Below are 18,853 nucleotides of genomic sequence, written 5' to 3'. Positions count from 1 at the left end.
GTCAAGCTCAAAGGCCTTTGTCCATCTTACCTTGTCCTTTTCAATAATATGGTAGTATATCATGCTATCTACTTGGCTTCCCAGGGGTAACAAAAGATTTTAACTGAGGGCAAAAATCCCTCAACACCAACATGCACAGGAAATTGATGTCATACATGTTTATTAATTGCATATGACTGTTCAGTAGGGTTTTAGGTGCAGGTTAGAGAATGGGGACTTGAGGCTCACTTTATTTAGAAGACTCAGCAGACAGACATACACAAAGTTGAGTCCCAAAATGCATCCCAAATGGAACCCTATTCCCTTTATAGTGCACTCCTTCTGACCAAGACCAATAGGGCTCTGGTCAAAAGTAGTACACTATAAAGGCAATAGGGGGACTTTTGGGAAAAATTCTAGAACCTAATGACAAATAGTGCAGTAAAAATAGGAAAACAAAAACACTTTCTCTCAACATTACTTTAAAAGAGGGGGACTGTTTGACTGGCTAGAATGATAACGCATAACAGTTTATACTCTGCATAAATAACTTCCATTTAAGAACAGTTGATAAAAACAAAGCCAAGTCTGTTTGTGCAAGCATTCGGGTACAAGACGTTGGATGTTTGCACAAAACAGGCTTAGTGAAAATTCTCACTCTCCAGCAACGCAAGCATGCGGTGATATTTCACTCCCTTCTGTTACCTTCACAGACCACTGAGAGCTGGGGTTGGCGTGAGATCAAGTCCTAGCGGAGGACTAGTTTGTGTTATGACAAAATGGTGCCGAGAGAAGTCTAAATAAAAACATCTGCAATGCAATGTTTTGAATCTATGACCTACACCTTTTATCGATAGAGTGTGACCTCAACCGGCAGGCACTCCATTGCGGTTAGCAGTTCAAGAAAACTGTCGGACTACAATTTGCCATTGACAGCATGACAATGAGTGGCAAAGGAGTTCACATGATAGCACAAACAGATCTGGGACCAGGCTAGAGCACTTCTACCAGTCAAACATACTGTAGAGCAGAGTTCCATGTACTCATTTATCTAAACCTTGTTTAACACGTGTCGACGCCCTTGTTAAAGCATAACCAAAATAAACCCAGCCTGGTTTCCAGTCTCTGTTCAGCTATTACATTCCACTAATGTTTAGCATGACATGAGTGACAATGAGTGAAATTATAGCTAAACAGACTGGTACCAAGGCTGCAATACACCACCTTAAATACAGTAATACAGGAAAGAAGCATGCTGTATTGTGTTAAGACTCAACACGCAAGACAAGGGAAACAGTGACTGTGAATGAAAGTCAAGCCGATATTTCCGTTTCATCTGGAATACCCCCCAAAACCCATGAATTACTCATAGTAATTCCAGTCCATTACAATGAGCCAGTCCTCCTATAGCTCCTCCCACCAACCTTCACTGATGTGGGTGTAGTGCGCCTTTGGGAGAGCTAAGCAGCCTCTTGGTGTGAAACGTCCACCGAGGATGGACTCAAAAATTTCAAATGGCAGCTCTAGCAGGGCAGCCATTTGACGAACTGACTTGTTGGAAAGGTAGCATCCAATGACTGTGCCACGTTGAAATTAACTGAGCTCTTCCATTCTACTGTCTATGGAGTTTGCACGGCTGTGTGCTTGATTTTATACACCTGTCAGCAATGGGTGTGGCTGAAATAGCCAAATCCACTAATTTGAATGAGTGTCCACATACTTTTGTATATATGGTGTATTTCATAATACCAAGGGCACTGCTTGTGGTTTCTCATAGTTCATGTTTTCCTTAACACGGCTAGTTCAGACCATTCTCGGCATTTAAAATACAGATAAATCCAAGCACTGATTCATCCACCTCTGTCTGTCTGATACATGGGAGGGCAGAGATGAGAAAGGTATGCATCCCAAATGGCACCCTATTTCCTATGTAGTGCACTACTTTTTGATCAGGGTCTATAGGGTTCTAGCGAAAGTAGTGCACTATATAGGGAACAGGGTGTAATTTGGGATGCATTCATTTTTTTTGTCTAGGAGGTCTTATTAAGGCCTCACACACACTTTCGTAGGAAGACACATTATAAATATTAGCATTTTTCATTTGTGAGAGAGGCAATCCCTGATGCTATTTAGAGGTGGCTGTCCCAAACCCTTCCTCCTAAACTTCATGTATGAAAATAAGAAATATAACTTCTTGAGTTGTTCTATTACATTGAAAGATACTGATTACTTTCTCAACAAAAATGCTGTCCCACCTTTTGATGGTAGTACCAAAACACACACATTAAAACACTCTCTGTGCTGTACTGTACTGTACTGTACTCTACTCTACTCTACTCTACTGTTCTCTACTGTACTGTGCTTTACTGTACTGTACTCGAGTTTATTGTACTTAAGTTTCTTACAATTAAAGAAAGGGCCCATGGTCTCTTGACCTAGTGGTCTTGGTCTTGAAACCATTCAAGACCATATTGATTCAGTCTTTAACTAACTTGTCATGGTCTCAACTTACTGGGTCTGGATCTTGGGACCAATGTCCTGGAATAAATCTTGGTATTGGCTCCTGGATATTACTTTAGTCTTTGGTTAACAAACCATAGGCAACCCAATTTGAAGAAGAAAATGCTCTCTGATCACTGGCTGATCACTCCCAGCCCATTGGAAGCCCACCCAGTTGATTACTTTTAAAAATGGGGAAAGCCCTCAATGGAAATGTTTATACGAAAACGAGTTTTATCTTCCATTATATCCTCCATTTATCTCTATGATTGACACTTGACACCGAAGCAGCTGATATTTTACCAAAATAACAATATTTAGGTTGACCCAAACATAGGTTGACCCAAACAGTACAAACATCTTCTGAGCATGACTCCTAATCTTTGGAAAGTTTTGTTCATCAAGAGATGCATAGAACCTCATCAGTGACATTGTTTTGAATAGTTCTCCAATCACTGCATAAGACTGAAGATCGATAAGCTCAAGTTGTAGGTCAGTGGGAGCGTTATCCACATTGAAGGTGAAAAGAGAGGAAACCAACAGCATGTCATTTTCCAACACTTTGAAATCCTCAAATTGATGAGAAAACTCACCGTTCAAAGCACGCAGCAGCGATGTATACTTCTCCCGCTGGTCATCTGATAGGGAACAGACTAGTAGTGTCGGAAGGTGGGTGAGATTGTTGGTTTCTACTTGGCGGGTCAGGAGGAGTAATTTTCCCTTGAAGGCGTGACAAGGCTGTACATCTGATGTGCAAAAAGGCCATTCCTTTGTAGTTTGGAATTCAGTTCATTATTGAGGGTCATGATGTCCACAGTGAAGGCAAATTCAGCCAACCATTCTTTATCTTGCAGTTGAGGGAAATCCACATATTTTCCATTCATTTGCAAAAATTCAGTAATCTCTGACTTCAGGTCCCACACCCTTTTAAGCACCTACCCCAAATTCAGCCGTGGGGTAAGGGAGTTCTGCATGACTTGAGTCTGTCTCTTCCAACAGTGAGACAAACTAAACTGCCTGTGGTTTGAAGATTTTGCTCTTATGAAGTTTACCACTTTAGTGACTGTATCCACAACATGGCTCATTTTCAGAGCACATTTACAGAGCACTTCCTGATGAATAATGCAATGCAGGAAAATCATTTGCACAGCTATTTTCAGGTCTTTCCAGAGATGTTCGATTGGGTTCAAGTCCGGGCTCTGGCTGGGCCACTCAAGGACATTCAGACACTTGTCCCGAAGCCACTCCTGCGTTGTCTTGGCTGTGGACTTAGGGTCATTATCCTGTTGGAAGGTGAACCTTAGTCCCAGTCTGAGGTCCTGAGTGCTATGGAGCAGGTTTTCATCAAGGAACTCTCTGTACTTTTTTGCGTTCATCTTTACCTTGCTCCTGACTAGTCTCCCAGTCCCTGCTGCTGAAAAACATCCCCACAGCATGGTACTGCCACCACCATGCTTCACCATGATGCTTGGCATTCAGGCCAAAGAGTTCAACCTTGATTTCATCAGACCAGAGAATGTTTCTCATGGTCTGAGTCCTTTAGGTCCCTTTTGGCAAACCCCAAGCAGGCTGTCATGTGCCTTTTACTGAGGAGTGGCTTCCGTCTGGCCACTCTACCATAAAGGCATGATTGGTAGAGTGTTGCAGAGATGGTTGTCCTTCTGGAAGTTTCTCCCATCACCACAGAGGATCTCTGGAGCTCCTGTCCTTGGCCACCTCCCTGACCAAGGCCTTTCTCCCACGATTGCTCAGTTTGGCCAGGCAGCCAGCTCTAAGGAGAAATCTTGGTAGTTCTAAACTTCTTCTTAAGAATTATGGAGGCCGGGCCACCTGTACCTGCCACCTATACCAGTCCCACGCATCAGGTCTCCAGTGCGCCTCCACAGTCCAGTACGTCCTGTGCCTCCTCTCCGCACTCGCCCTGAGGTGCGTGTCCCCAGCCCGGTACCACCAGTTCCGGCACCACGCCTCAGGCCTCCAGTGCGCTTCCACAGTCCAGTACGGCCTGTGCCTCTTCCCCGCACTCGCCCTGAGGTGCGTGTCCTCAGCCCGGGACCACCAGTTCCGGCACCACGCATCAGGCCTCCAGTGCACTTCCACAGTCCAGTACGGCCTGTGCCTCTTCCCCGCACTCGCCCTGAGGTGCGTGTCCTCAACTCGGTACCACCAGTTCCGGCACCACGCATCAGGCTTCTAGTGCGCTTTCACAGTCCAGAGCATCCGGCGACAGTTCCCAGTCCAGAGTTTCCGGCAACAGTACCCAGTCCAGAGCTTCCGGCGAAAGTACCCAGTCCAGAGCTTCCAGTGACGGGCCACAGTCCGGAACCTCCAACGACGGGCCACAGTCTGGAACCTCCAATGACGGGCCACAGTCCGGAACCTCCAACGACGGGCCACAGTCCAGAACCTCCAACGACGGGCCACAGTCCGGAACCTCCACCGACGGTCCACAGTCCGGAACCTCCAGCGACGGTCCCCAGTCCGGGGTTTCCAGCGACGGTTCCCAGCCCGGAGTTTCCAGCGACAGTCCCCAGTCCGGGGCCTCCGGCGATGATCCACAGTCAAGAGCCTCTGGCGAAGATCCACGGTCCGATTCTACAAAGGCAGAGGGATCAGCGTAAGGAGGGGGGCTGCGTCCAGAACCGGAGCCGCCACCGAGGGTAGATGCCCACCCGGACCCTCCCCTATAGGTTTAGGTTTTTAGGTTTAGGCTCTGACCTTAGATATCTCTGTTTTCTTTATATTTTGGTTAGGTCAGGGTGTGACGAGGGTGGGTATGTTAGTTTTTGTATTGCCTAGGGTTTTTGTAATTCTAGGAGTTTTGTAGGTCTAGGTATTTGTATGTCTATGGTGGCCTGATATGGGTCCCAATCAGAGGCAGCTGTTTATCGTTGTCTCTGATTGGGGATCATATTTAGGCAGCCGTTTTCCCTTTTGTGTTCGTGGGTTCTTGTCTATGTGTAGTTGCCTGTCAGCACTCATTTGTATAGCTTCACGTTTCGTTTTGGTATTTTGTTAGTTTGTTCTGTGTTCATTCAGTTAATTAAAAGAATGTACGCATACCACGCTGCGCCTTGGTCCGATCCTTATGACGAACGTGACAGTATTTGAAGCCTCCAAACAAAGTGGTGAATGGAAAGAGACGTCTGTTACACAAAACAACAAAACGTGTAATGACATTTGGCAATTGTCATTAGGACAAAATGAATGACCCCACTGCTTTTGCATAGGATATACCATCTGTTTTCAAGTCCATTTGCAAGTGTTTCATGCCTCTGACATGCAGTAATGATAGATAATGATGTAATAGCCTAGCGGTTTCTTGACATTTTGTTTTCATTATTGTGATAGGCTCATGTTTTACCGGGACGCCATACCAGACCGCACTGCCTTACTTTCACCCCTGGGTTTTATACACTCTTTGCTCAAGCCCATGCCTCATTTGACTACAGCCACACAATACATCCTCCCCTTACACATAACATTTAAGAAAAGTTACAGAACACACTGTCTTATTTAAATGTGATGTCTACCCAGAGTCAGGTAACACATCGTTTCTTCGTAGGTGACGACAATCCGTCATGTCATCTGCTTCATGGCCCATGTGCCATCAGGCAACTCTACCAGCTCACACCCAGGGCTTGAGTTTGAAGGGGGTGTTGCCAAGATAACCTCTGCCCTCCAATAGAGGAAAATCTGCAAACAGTTCACCCTGCTGCTCGCTCGCTGCTTGTGGTTGAGGCTACTTCCTGAACTTCTTCCGCTTCTTCTTGTTCTTTCTTGTTTATTACCAGAGTTTATTCTGTGGACTAGAGGAGTCATATTCAGGTAATATTGACTAGGCTAATTCACGACAGTATACAGGCCATGGAAGAACTGGGGCATTTTCAACTTCCATGAATTGAGTACAGATCCTTGTGACATGGGGCTGTGCATTATCATGCTGAAACATGAGGTGATGGCGTCGGATGAAATGCATGACAATGGGCCACAGGATCTCATCATGGTATCTCTGGACATTCAAATTGCTATTGATAAAATGCAATTGTGTTTGTTGTCCGTAGCTTATGCCTGCCCATACCATAACACCACCATGAGGCACTCTGTTCATAATGTTGACATCAGCAAACCGCTCACCCACACAACGCCATACACGCTGTCTGCCATCTGCCATGTACAGTTGAAACGGATTCATCTGTGAAGAGCACACTTCTCCAGGGTGCCAGTGGCCATCAAAGGTGAGCATTTGCCCAATGAAGTTGGTTACGGCGCCGAACTGCAGTAAGGTCAAGGCCCTGGTGAGGATGACAAGCATGCAGATGAGTTTCCCTGAGACGATTTATAACAGTTTGTGCAGAAATTCTTCGGTTGGTCAAACCCACAGTTTCATCAGCTGTCCGGGTGGATGGTCTCAGACTATCCCACATGTGAAAAAGTCGGATGTGGAGGTCCTGGGCTGGCATGGTTACACATGGTCTGCGGTTGTGAGGCTGGTTGGACGTACTGCCAAATTCTCTAAAATGATATTGGAGGCAGCTTATAGTAGAGAAATTAATATTCAATTATCTGGCAACAGCTCGGTTGGACAATCCTGCAGTCAGCACGCCAATTGCACGCTCCCTCAAAACTTGAGACATCTGTGGCATTGTGTTGTGTGACAAAACTGCAGATTTTAGAGTGGCCTTATATTGTCCCCAGCACAAGGTGAATGGATTATCTTGGCAAAGGAGAAATACTCACTAACAGGGATTGTTACGTTCCCCAGTTTCTGTGTTGTAGTTTGTGTATTTGAGTGTGTGTTTCAGAAGATAGCTTCCTGAAATCCCTCAAGCAGCTGATTGGTCGACTCCAGGGCTAATTGGAGAGCTGACCCCGCCCTCTCGTCAACGCAGCTGTCAATTACCAACACTTTTTACAGCTGTACATAAACCAGTGTTCTGTTGCTCATGGGAGATTGATTGTGATAGAGAGAATTCAATTGCTGAGAGCAGTGTTGGTCGTTTTTCAGGGAGCTGAGGGTTATATAGTGTTGGTTGTTTCTCAGAAAGCGATTTGATATGTACTATGTTAGTTGTTGCTGAGGGAGCTGATTGGTTATGTCTGTAATGTGTTATAGGATGCACTGTTTTGATTATTGAAATTGTTTGTTATTCTGTTTCATTTGTTCCCAGGGGGTAAGGGGAAGGCACCTAGGGAGTGCTTAGGCAAGAGGCCCGCGGGCATACATATACCCGTAGTATATTCACTGTCTAGGCACACTAGGTAAGACCTGGGCGGACTACCCCCTGTATTTTGGTTATGGCACCAGGTGGTGTTGAATTAGGTGGGTAGGCAGGTAAGGTAGGAGAGGGGGCTTTGACATTTACTTTCTTTGCTTTGGTTCCGTCCGGCCCCTTTTCCCCATATTACCGTGTGACGGAATAAATTCCTTATAAACGGTACCACTCTCTCTGCCTTTGTCATCCTTACTCGCACCTACAGTCCATACCTCTTTCACTTCACGGAAAGTTGAGTTGTAGCAGGGTGTTGCGTTTCCTCTCCATAGAGGTGTGCGTAACTGGGATGTAAACACATTTGTGCACAAAATTTGAGTGAAATAAGCTTTTTGTGCATATGGAAAGTTTCTGGGATATTTTTTATTTCAGCTCATGAAACATGGGACTGACACTTTACATGTTGTGTTTATATTTTTGTTCAGTGTATATTCTTACAGATGCCAGATGTATAAAAGGTTAAGTGCAGGGCATTTCCTACAAGTGGTTATTCATCGGAAGAACTGTATAATAAAGCAACACACCAATAAATACCTTTTCTTAAAATTAAATGTTGCTAAAAGTAATTGGTTAAGAAGTGGAAGGCGTTCAACCAACGTGAGTCGAGGTGCAACCAAAACATTAGCTCATCATTGAAAAGGCAAAGGCGCAACGCTCGCTCACCAGTTTCGGGACCCCCTTCCAGCAGTTTGGGCACCACTGCTATAGACAACCACCATAGTCCTTTTAATTTTGGCACTCAACGTCAGATTGTGGCTGGAATATTTTTGCAGATAATTTATTACTGTTCAGAATTGATCAAAGGGCCAGTCTAAACATAAAAGAAACAGTCCAGATCTTGCTCGCAGGCCGCCAGTTGAATAGCCCTGATGTAGGGAATCTATTTTCAGGTATATCTTTTATGCCTGCTAAATTAGGTTATGGGCGCAGAATGACAACACCTCACCTGATTGGTCGGAAGAAAAGGCAATGCGCTCATGTGATTGGTCGGAGAAAAAGGTAATGCGCTCACCTAATTGGTTGGAAGAAAAAGCCTTGCCCACACCAGAGTCATGTCTTTCTCTTGCAGAAAGACATTGGCTGTGTTCGAGAGGATCAAAACCATAACGCGCCCCATTGGGCGCGTTCAAGCGGATCACTTTTGTCAAGAAGTTGACCAATGTTGGTCAGTGTCTTTCAAAGTGTGATGCATTATGGGTATAAAATATGTCCGACTTGCGACTACATGACCTTTACAACAACCATGTGATCAAAGGTCATAAACATTCGACTGCTGTCAACTACAAATTTCTGCAGTTTCTCCCCACCAACTGAAACTTGAAATTGGAACCAAAGCATTGTGGGAGACAACCTTCTTTGTTTTTTTGGAAGCTGAAGGCCCTACATGCTCATAAATGGTTTTTGTTGCCACCTATCATTGGTTATTATCAATACATGTTTGCTTTTTTTTGGGGATGACTATTTAGAGCTTGATTACATCTTTATCCTTACATCCTTACAACATAATTACATAGGCTTAGATGTGATCCAAATTTCTAACATAAATAAATGAAATATCCTACAATATAGCTAATGCATTTATCGAGATGTTACTGTGATGTTGTGTCCCATGTTATGCCCCAAAATCTGTCCTGTCTGTAATATTGTTGTCACCAAATAAATTCAAATTTGTTGATTATAATTATAATATAATTATATTATTATTAATATAATATATTATTATATTATTATTAATATTATAATATTAAGTGTGAATAAAATGGAATACATATTGTTGACTAAACATTGGTTATTGTGGGGGATGTCTACACTGGCAATTTTACAAGCTTAATCTATGTCCGGGATACCAGCCCTTAATGAGCAAGCACCCCAGACACCAGTCGTGGGGTCAATACCAAGTGCATTTGACTGCTTGGCATATTGATTGGCATATTGTTTTTGTGAACTGATGTCCATGTAGTCTAATCCTTTTCATATTGTTTACCCAGTAGGTGAACTGATGTACATGTATAGTCTAATCCTTTTTCTGTACAGTAAGTGTTTTGTCCTTCATGTGATTGAATAAAATGTATGTTCTTTACATGCTTACTGACAAAAGCAACATAAAGGTTGAGAATGAAAGAAATACACTCCAGCTGTAGTGACGCTGACATGCTATCAATTACCACACAGTAAGAATATTTGGGGACTCCATCGAATCACATCTATTACAATTCCCTGTTGCACAATCACAAATAATAACGAGGAAGGTACAAGGGCCTGAAGTAATGGAAACAACATATCAGTGTTATGCTGAAGTAAAATGTTATGCTGAAGTACTGAAATTCCCACAGAAGAATGTTATTTCTTAACGTTGTAACGGCTGCTCTCCTCCTCTTCGTCTGAAGAGGAGAAGCATGGGTCGGACCAATACGCAGCGAGGTATGATGACATATTATTTATTTAAAACAAGACACAAAACTAACTATACTTGATAAACTACAAAAACAAATAAACGATGTTGACAGACCTGGACACGAACTTACATATAACGTGAAGAACGCATGAAACAGACTACATAAAACGAACAAACAAACAAAACCGAAAACAGTCCCGTGTGGCGTAACATACACTGACACAGACACAGGAGACAACCACCCACAAACAAACAGTGTGAAAACACCTACCTTAATATGGCTCTCAATCAGAGGAAATGAAAACCACCTGCCTCTAATTGAGAGCCATATCAGGTCACCCTTAACAAACATAGAAACACACAACATAGACTACCCACCCAAACTCACGCCCTGACCGTAAAACACATACAAAATAACAGAAAACCGGTCAGGAACGTGACATAACCCCCCCTTAAGGTGCGAACTCCGGGCGCACCAGCACAAAGTCTAGGGGAGGGTCTGGGTGGGCATCTGACCACGGTGGTGGCTCAGGCTCTGGGCGAGGTCCCCACCCCACCATAGTCAATCCCAGCTTACGTCTTCCCCTTAGAATGACCACCCTCCTATTACACCCACTTAATTTACATGATACCATCAAGATAAGGGGCAGCACCAGGATAAGGTAGCGCAGGACAGAGAGATAACTCAAGACAGAGAGGTAGGTCAAGATAGAGAGGTAGCTCAGAATAGAGGGGCAACTCCGGACTGAAGGGCAGCTCCGGACAGAGAGACAGCTCTGGACTGAGGGGCAGTTCTGGATTAATTCTGGACTGAGGGGCAGCTCATGACTGGCTGACGGCTCTGGACGCTCATGGCTAGCTGACGGCTCTGGACGCTCATAGCTGGCTGACGGCTCTGGACGCTCATGGCTGGCTGACGGCTCTGGACGCTCATGGCTGGCTGACGGCTCTGGACGCTCATGGCTGGCTGACGGCTCTGGACGCTCATGGCTGGCTGACGGCTCTGGACGCTCATGGCTGGCTGACGGCTCTGGCAGATCCTGTCTGGTTGGCGGCTCTGGCAGATCCTGTCTGGTTGGCGGCTCTGGCAGATCCTGTCTGGTTGGCGGCTCTGGCAGATCCTGTCTGGTTGGCGGCTCTGGCAGATCCTGTCTGGTTGGCGGCTCTGGCAGATCCTGTCTGGTTGGCGGCTCTGGCAGATCCTGTCTGGTTGGCGGCTCTGGCAGATCCTGACTGACAAATGGCTCTAGCGGCTCCTGACTGACTAACGGCTCTGACGGCTCGGGACAGACGGACGGCTCTAATGGCTCGGGACAGACGGATGGCTCAGACGGTACTGGGGAGACGGATGGCTCAGACGGCGCTGGGGAGATGGATGGCTCAGATGGCGCTGGGGAGACGGATGGCTCAGATGGCACTGGGGAGACGGATGGCTCAGATGGCACTGGGGAGACGGATGGCTCAGATGGCGCTGTGGAGACGGATGGCTCTGGCCGGATGAGGCGCACTGTAGGCCTGATGCGTGGTGCCGGAACTGGAGGCACCGGGCTAAGGACACGCACCTTCAGGCTAGTGCGGGGAGCAGGGACAGGGCACACTGACCTCTCGAAGCGCACTATAGGCCTGGTGCGTGGTACCGGCACTGGTGGTACCGGGCTAAGGGCACGCACCTCAGGGCGAGTGCGGGGAGAAGGAACAGTGCGTATAGGGCTCTGGAGACGCACAGGTGGCTTAGTGCGTGGTGCCGGAACTGGAGGCACTGGGCTGGAGACACGCACCATAGGGAGAGTGCGTGGAGGAGGAACAGGGCTCTGGAAACGCACTGGAAGCCTGGTGCGTGGTGTAGGCACTGGTGGTACTGGGCTGGGGCGGGAAGGTGGCGCCGGAAATACCGGACCGTGTAGGCGTACTGGCTCCCTTGAGCATTGAGCCTGCCCAACCTTACCTGGTTGAATGCTCCCCGTTGCCCGACCAGTGCGGGGAGGTGGAATAACCCGCACCGGGCTATGTAGGCGAACCGGGGACACCATGCGTAAGGCTGGTGCCATGTAAGCCGGCCCGAGGAGACGCACTGGTGGCCAGATATGTAGGGCCGGCTTCATGACATCCGGCTCAATACTCAATCTAGCCCTGCCAGTGCGGGGAGGTGGAATAACCCGCACCGGGCTATGCACACGTACAGGAGACACCGTGCGCTCTACTGCGTAACACGGTGTCTGCCCGTACTCTCCCTCTCCACGGTAAGTACAGGGAGTAGGCGCAGGTTTCCTACCTGACTTCGCCACTCTCCCTTTAAGCCCCCCCCCCCCCCCCCCAAGACATTTTTGGGGTTTTCTCACAGGCTTCCTAACTCGTCGTCGTGCTGCCTCCATACGCCGGTATCCCTCCTCGCACTGCGCCAGAGAATCCCAGGTGGGCTCCGGCACTCGCCCTGGGTTGATCGCCCACCTGTCGATCTCCTCCCACATAATGTAGCCCAGATCCTTTTCCTGCTTCCGAGCTAGCTCCTCATACCGCCGCCTCTCTGCTTTCGCTGCCTCCAGCTCAGCTTTGGGGCGCCGATATTCTCCTGGTTGAGCCCAGGGTCCCTTTCCGTCCAATATTTCCTCCCATGTCCACGAGTCCTGATTATTTTGTTGCGCTCTCCCACGCCGCTTGGTCGTATTATGGTGGGTGGTTCTGAACGGCTGCTCTCCTCCTCTCTCCTCCTCTTCGTCTGAAGAGGAGAAGCATGGCTCGGACCAATACGCTGCGAGGTATGATGACATATTATTTATTTAAAACAAGACACAAAACTAACTATACTTGATAAACTACAAAAACAAATAAACGATGTAGACAACCCTGGAAACGAACTTACATATAACGTGACGAAGCATGAAACAGGAAACAGACTACAAAAAACGAACAAACAAACAAAACCGAAAACAGTCCCGTGTGGCATAACATACACTGACACAGACACAGGAGACAACCACCCACAAACAAACAGTGTGAAAACACCTACCTTAATATGGCTCTCAATCAGAGGAAATGAAAACCACCTGCCTCTAATTGAGAGCCATATCAGGTCACCCTTAACAAACATAGAAACACACAACATAGACTACCCACCCAAACTCACGCCCTGACCGTAAAACACATACAAAATAACAGAAAATCAGTCAGGAACATGACAAACGTTCTCGGAACAATTTGAGAACAGTACTTTAAAATAAAACCATGTAGGAAACATTATCATTGCTGTAAAGTACTTAAATCCAAATATTTTAAAGTACTACTTAAGTAGTTTTTGTTGGGTATCTGTACTTTACTATTTATATTTTTGACAACTTTTTACTTTTACTTCACGAATGAAAATAATGTACTTTTTACTTCATACATTTTCCCTGACACCCAAAAGTATTTGATACATTTTGAATGCTAAGCAGGACAGGAAAATGGTCAAATTCATGCACCTATCAAGAGAACAGCCCTGGTCATCCCTACTACCTCTGATCTGGCTGACACACTAAACACACATGCTTCTTTTGTAAATGATGTCTGTGTTGGAGTGTGCCCCTGGGTTTCCATAAATAAAATAAATAAAAAATGGGTCCGTTTGCTTAATATAAGGAATTTGAAATGATTTCTACTTGTACACTTAGCCAAGGCTTGTGCAAGGCTACTTATAGGCCCAACATATGAACATAGTAATCACTGCTCCAGTCAGTGTCCCTCTTTATCCAATGATCCTTACCACCAGGAACTTGAATCCTAGCCCCGTCCTGCTGTATAGGACCAATGAGATTAGGATTAACCTGGTTTGAGTGGCAGGAGGAAAACAATCACTATTGTGCCTCTCTGCGTGGTTCTGGGATTAAGTTTACCCTAGGCACAGATCTAGGATCAGCTTCCTCTCGCCCAAACCTAACCATAACCATTAGTGGGGGAGATACAAACCTGACCCAAGATCACCATCTAGGGCAGGGATGCGCAACTTTGATGGGGCTGAGGGCCATAAATAACCTGAACTCATCATGAGGGGCTGCAGGTAGCCTAGTGGTTAGAGCATTGGGTCAGTAACCGAAAGGTTGCTGGATTGAATCCCCGAGCTGACAAGGTAAAAGAAACTCTGTCGTTCTGCCCTTGAACAAGGCAGTTAACCCACTGTTCCCCGGTAGGCTGTCATTGTAAATAAGAATTTGTTCGTAACTGACTTGCCTGGTTAAATTAAAAGTGGCTTGTGGGTCTGCGTCCATACCCACACATTCAGTCAGAGCCTGCCCTAGCCTTTTGGGGGCCCTAAGCGACGTTACCTTCACAGACCACTGAGAGAATTACTGAGGCAGCTGGGGTTGTTATTAGCGCCAGTCCTAACAGATAAATGTTTGTGTTATGAGAAGACAGTGGCAAATGAAATCTGCAATGCAATGTTTTGAATCTATGACCTAAGTCATTTATTGATAGAGGATGACATCAACGCAATTTCCCTTGCGGTTAGCAGTTCAAGAAAACTGTCAAACCACAACTTGCCATTGACAGCATGACAATGAGTGACAAAGGAGTTCACATGATAGCACAAACAGATCTGAGACCAGTTTAGGGCACTTCTATCAGTCACACATACTGTACAGCGGAGTTCCATGTACTCATTTATCGAAACCTTGTAGAAACACGTGTTAAGTTGTTTGCCTGATTGCCAGTTTCTGTTCAGCTATTACATCCACCAATGCTTAGCATGACATGAGTGGCAAGGAGTGGAATGATAGCTAAACAGACTGGTACCCAGGCTACAATAAACCTCCTTCACTCCTACACTAGACAAGTGCCAGGAAATAGGCATGTAGTGTGTGTACAGTGTTACGATGGGTTGGGTGGCCATGCAAGAAAAGGGAAACACCTGCTCATCTCCAGCCGTGACTGTAAACGAAAGTCAAGCTGGTATTTTCATTTCACCTGAAATGGAAATAGTCACTATTTACACGTTTCTGGGAAATAAAACAATGCGAGCGAGCAAATACCCCCCCCAAAACACATGAATCACCCGAAGTAAAACAGGAAGGAGTATGGAGTTAATGAGGGGGGATTAAGACATAGTGACTGCAAAATTCTCATGAATTGTTATTTGCTTCTACAGTAGCTCTGTCGTATATTTAGCCCTGTCCAGCAAACCTGGATTCAAATACTATTTGAAATCTTTCAAATACCTTGAGTGTTTGCTTTAGGGTAAAGCCTGTCTAAAATGCCAGGTGGGCGGGGTTTGCATATTTGGGACTTTTCTACTGGTTCCATTGCAACATGCCAGCTCAATCAGGCACACTTAAAGTATTTGAAATGATGTCAAATAGTATTTGAACCTAGGTCTGCTGTCCAGCTCTGGCCCCTTGTGGTCAAGGTGTCCTTTCTGTGCAGTGATCAACAGGATCTGGACGCTGCTCAATACCGTAAATTAATCTGGAGTCCATGACACACTGCACTTCCTCTCTGGTTTGCATTTTGGCTCATGTTATGGCAGTTAACGGGAATACACAGTTGAACAGCATGCTCCTGGTGTGAAACGTCCACAGAGGCTGGACTCAAGAACTTTAACTCGAAATAAACTGGAACAATCTCGGTATCACAATGCACAATTCTGACAGTGCCCTTAGTGCCCAGTGCCCTTCTTGTGTAATCAGTTATACACCTCCAATATGACACAATGTAAAAACTGGGAAGGGCTTAATGCTGGGAGGTTCTAATGCACTACAAGCATTCACATATTTCACAATAACAAGGGCTCTAAATGTCACGTCTCATACTTTTTTTTCCTTAACAGGCCTAGTTCAAAGGAAAGCTTTGAGAGTTAGATGTTAGACAAGACAAGCCAGACAAGTTCAGACCATACTTGGCATTTGAAATATGAAGACATCCGAGCACTGATTCATCCCCCTCTATCGTTGGAAGCTGGAGATTAGACTTTTGTGTCCCAAATTGCAACCGATTTCTTTTGTAATGCACTACTTTTGACCAGGGTCCATAGATCTCTGGTCAAAAATAGTGCTCTATATAGGGAGTAAGGTGCCATTTGGGATGTAGTCATTGTTTTGTGTAGGGCTTATTAAGGCCTCATATACAGTACCATTCAAAATCTTTGCCAAGAGTGTGCAAAGCTGTCATCAAGGCAAAGGGTGACTACTTTGACAAATCTAAAATCTAAAATATATTTTGATTTGTTTAACACTTTTTCGGTTACTACATGATTCCATATGTGTTATTTCATAGTTTTGATGTCTTCACTATTATTCTACAATGTAGAAAATAATAAAATAAAGAAAAACCCTTGAATGAGTAGGTGTGTCCAAACGTACTGTATGTTTTTGTAGACATATAATAAATATTAGCATTTTCCATTTGTGAGAGAGGCAATCCCTGATGCTCTATATAACCTATAGGATTGCATAAACATAGTGTGTTGATGTCACGACTTCCGCCTTCATTTTCCATTGGTTTTGTCTTGTCTTCCTTCACACCTGGTTCCAATCCCATCAATTACATGTTGTGTATTTAACCCTCTGTTTCCCCTCATGTCCTTGTCGGAGATTGTTTGATTGTATGTTTTGTGCTAGTCATGTGTCGGTGTGCGACGGGTTTTGTACCCACTTTTATTATTTGTTGTATATTTTGGTTTTTGGAGTTAAATGAGCACTTATTAAACGGCTCCCTTTATACCAAGTTCGTTCTCTTGCGCCTGACTTCCCTGCCAGCAACACACACCCATTACAGTTGCGTTAAATGTCAGATTGTTTGACTGCGAGTATTCCCGACCACAGAGATGCAATACCACACACAGCTTCAAAAGACTACCAATAATAGCATGCTGTTATGTGAGATAAGGCAATATGTCTAGGATGTAGAAATAACGATGTCATAACTACATATCAGACAAACATTATTTTTTTTTTCTGTATCATTAAAGGACTGGGCTCCAAAAAATTATATATTGACAACGTCTTTTATTAGAGAGATACAAAATAAATATATAGCTATGCACTCACGCCCCACTAGCCCACTACAAGGGAAATATCCTCCTCTGCTCTTGCCTCCTGGTGAAGCCCCCTGGTGGTAGTTTCTGAGCACCTTGGTGTCCTTCCAGAACCCGTTGACCAGGCAGCAGGCATCGGTCCGCTTCACCGTGAACTCGTAGCACCTCTGCGCCAACAGGTTGTTGACCTGTATGCAGAATGAGTCACAGGTCACCGTTCCTAGCTGGTTCCCTTCCTCCATGTTGGTCAGCTGGAGGAGCTTGTAGCGGATCTCGAACTGCTCCCTGGGCTACTGCTCCTCCTGCCCCAGTGCAGCCGGACGCAGTCAGCCAGAGACGAGTCGAACTTCCCGGGCATCTTGACGGACAGTCTCAAATGGATCTGGGGCATCTTGGCTTTGCCCATTTCAGAGAGGAGCCGGTGCTTTGTGTGCTGCTGCCCTGGCATCAGTATTGAGTTAAAGTCCACAATCGCCTTAATGAGCTGCACAATCCACTGATTTATGTAGTCGACCTCCTGATATCCATAGACTATGGCCTCCATCTCCACTTTGCCCTTGCAGCTGCTCATCATTATTTTTGTGTTAGCTGCAAGACATAAATGGACATTTTCCTTAGATTATAATTGATCTCTGTCTGTATTACTTTTACTACATACTGTATATTCTTTCTTATCTGGAGGTTACACTGAACACACTCTCAGGCTTGATGAGCAACGATAAGCTTGGGTAGTTTTTTTTTGGTCAGGTTTTCCGTTGAAGACAGATTTGAGACTTCCTCTTTCAACCTAACTTGTTCTCCCCAATTAAGGTGTCACAAATCTCCTCACAAGCAGCCATGTTACAAGACAAGCTCATTAAGTTATAGGCTAGCTAATGGACTCTCAGTATTGATTCATTCTTAGCAGTAGCACCAGTAATCATCATTTCGGCCACATGAAAATATATTAATCTTTACTCACCAAATTACTGAGATTGTGTCCAGACAATTCATATATGATAGGCTACTAATAGTAGAAGATGGCAAGTGCAAATTTACAGAAGGCCTAGGCTTTCGGAACAGTGGTCAAAACATGCACAGAGAAGCTGTCTTTTCTTCAAGTTGAACAATTCTCCATAATTAACCGACGGTGTACATTTGGCCTACTGTATTTCAGGTATAATAACTTACCTGCTTCGTCTAATGAATTGCCATCTTGCACAACGAATGGTTTGAAAACATCTGGAAGTCTTTGCAGAAATTGTGTTTTGAAAGGTGTGTTTCCAAATTACCATAGCCACCAACACAAGTAACACAGGTTCAACATTGTGAGGTTATATTGTACATTTTGAGAAAAGTCCTCGAAAATGTCTGAAGATTACAGCAGCCAGAGGTCTTCGTATCAGAGTGTGTGGAACTTTTCAAAACGTTTTCATACCCCTTGACTTATTCCACATTATGTTGTGATACAGCCTGAATTCAAAACAGATTACCACACAATAGCCCATAATGACAAAGTGAAAACACGTTTTGAGATTTTTTTGCAAATGTATTGAAAAGGAAATACAGTAATATCTCATTTACATAAGTATTTACACCCTTGAGTAAATATACAGTATGTTAGAATCACCTTTGGCATCTTGGCTTTGCCTGTCTCGGAGATGACCCGGTGCTCAGCTGTGAGTCTTTCTGGGTAAGTCTCTCCGAGCTTTGCGCACCTGGATT

The 18,853-nt window shown here is 45.1% G+C and overlaps 1 pseudogene; it reads right to left on the bottom strand.

The window, feature by feature from the left end:
- Positions 1 to 17,176: 17,176 nt before the first annotated feature.
- Positions 17,177 to 17,723, bottom strand: LOC129842480 (fibronectin type III domain-containing protein 11-like; annotated as a pseudogene).
- Positions 17,724 to 18,853: the final 1,130 nt, after the last annotated feature.

This window comes from Salvelinus fontinalis, unplaced genomic scaffold (assembly GCF_029448725.1).
Source record: "Salvelinus fontinalis isolate EN_2023a unplaced genomic scaffold, ASM2944872v1 scaffold_0043, whole genome shotgun sequence".
Classification (NCBI taxonomy): Eukaryota; Metazoa; Chordata; class Actinopteri; order Salmoniformes; family Salmonidae; genus Salvelinus; species Salvelinus fontinalis.
The sequence above is the reverse complement of the archived record's forward strand: the minus strand, read 5'-3'. Positions and strand labels throughout refer to the sequence as shown.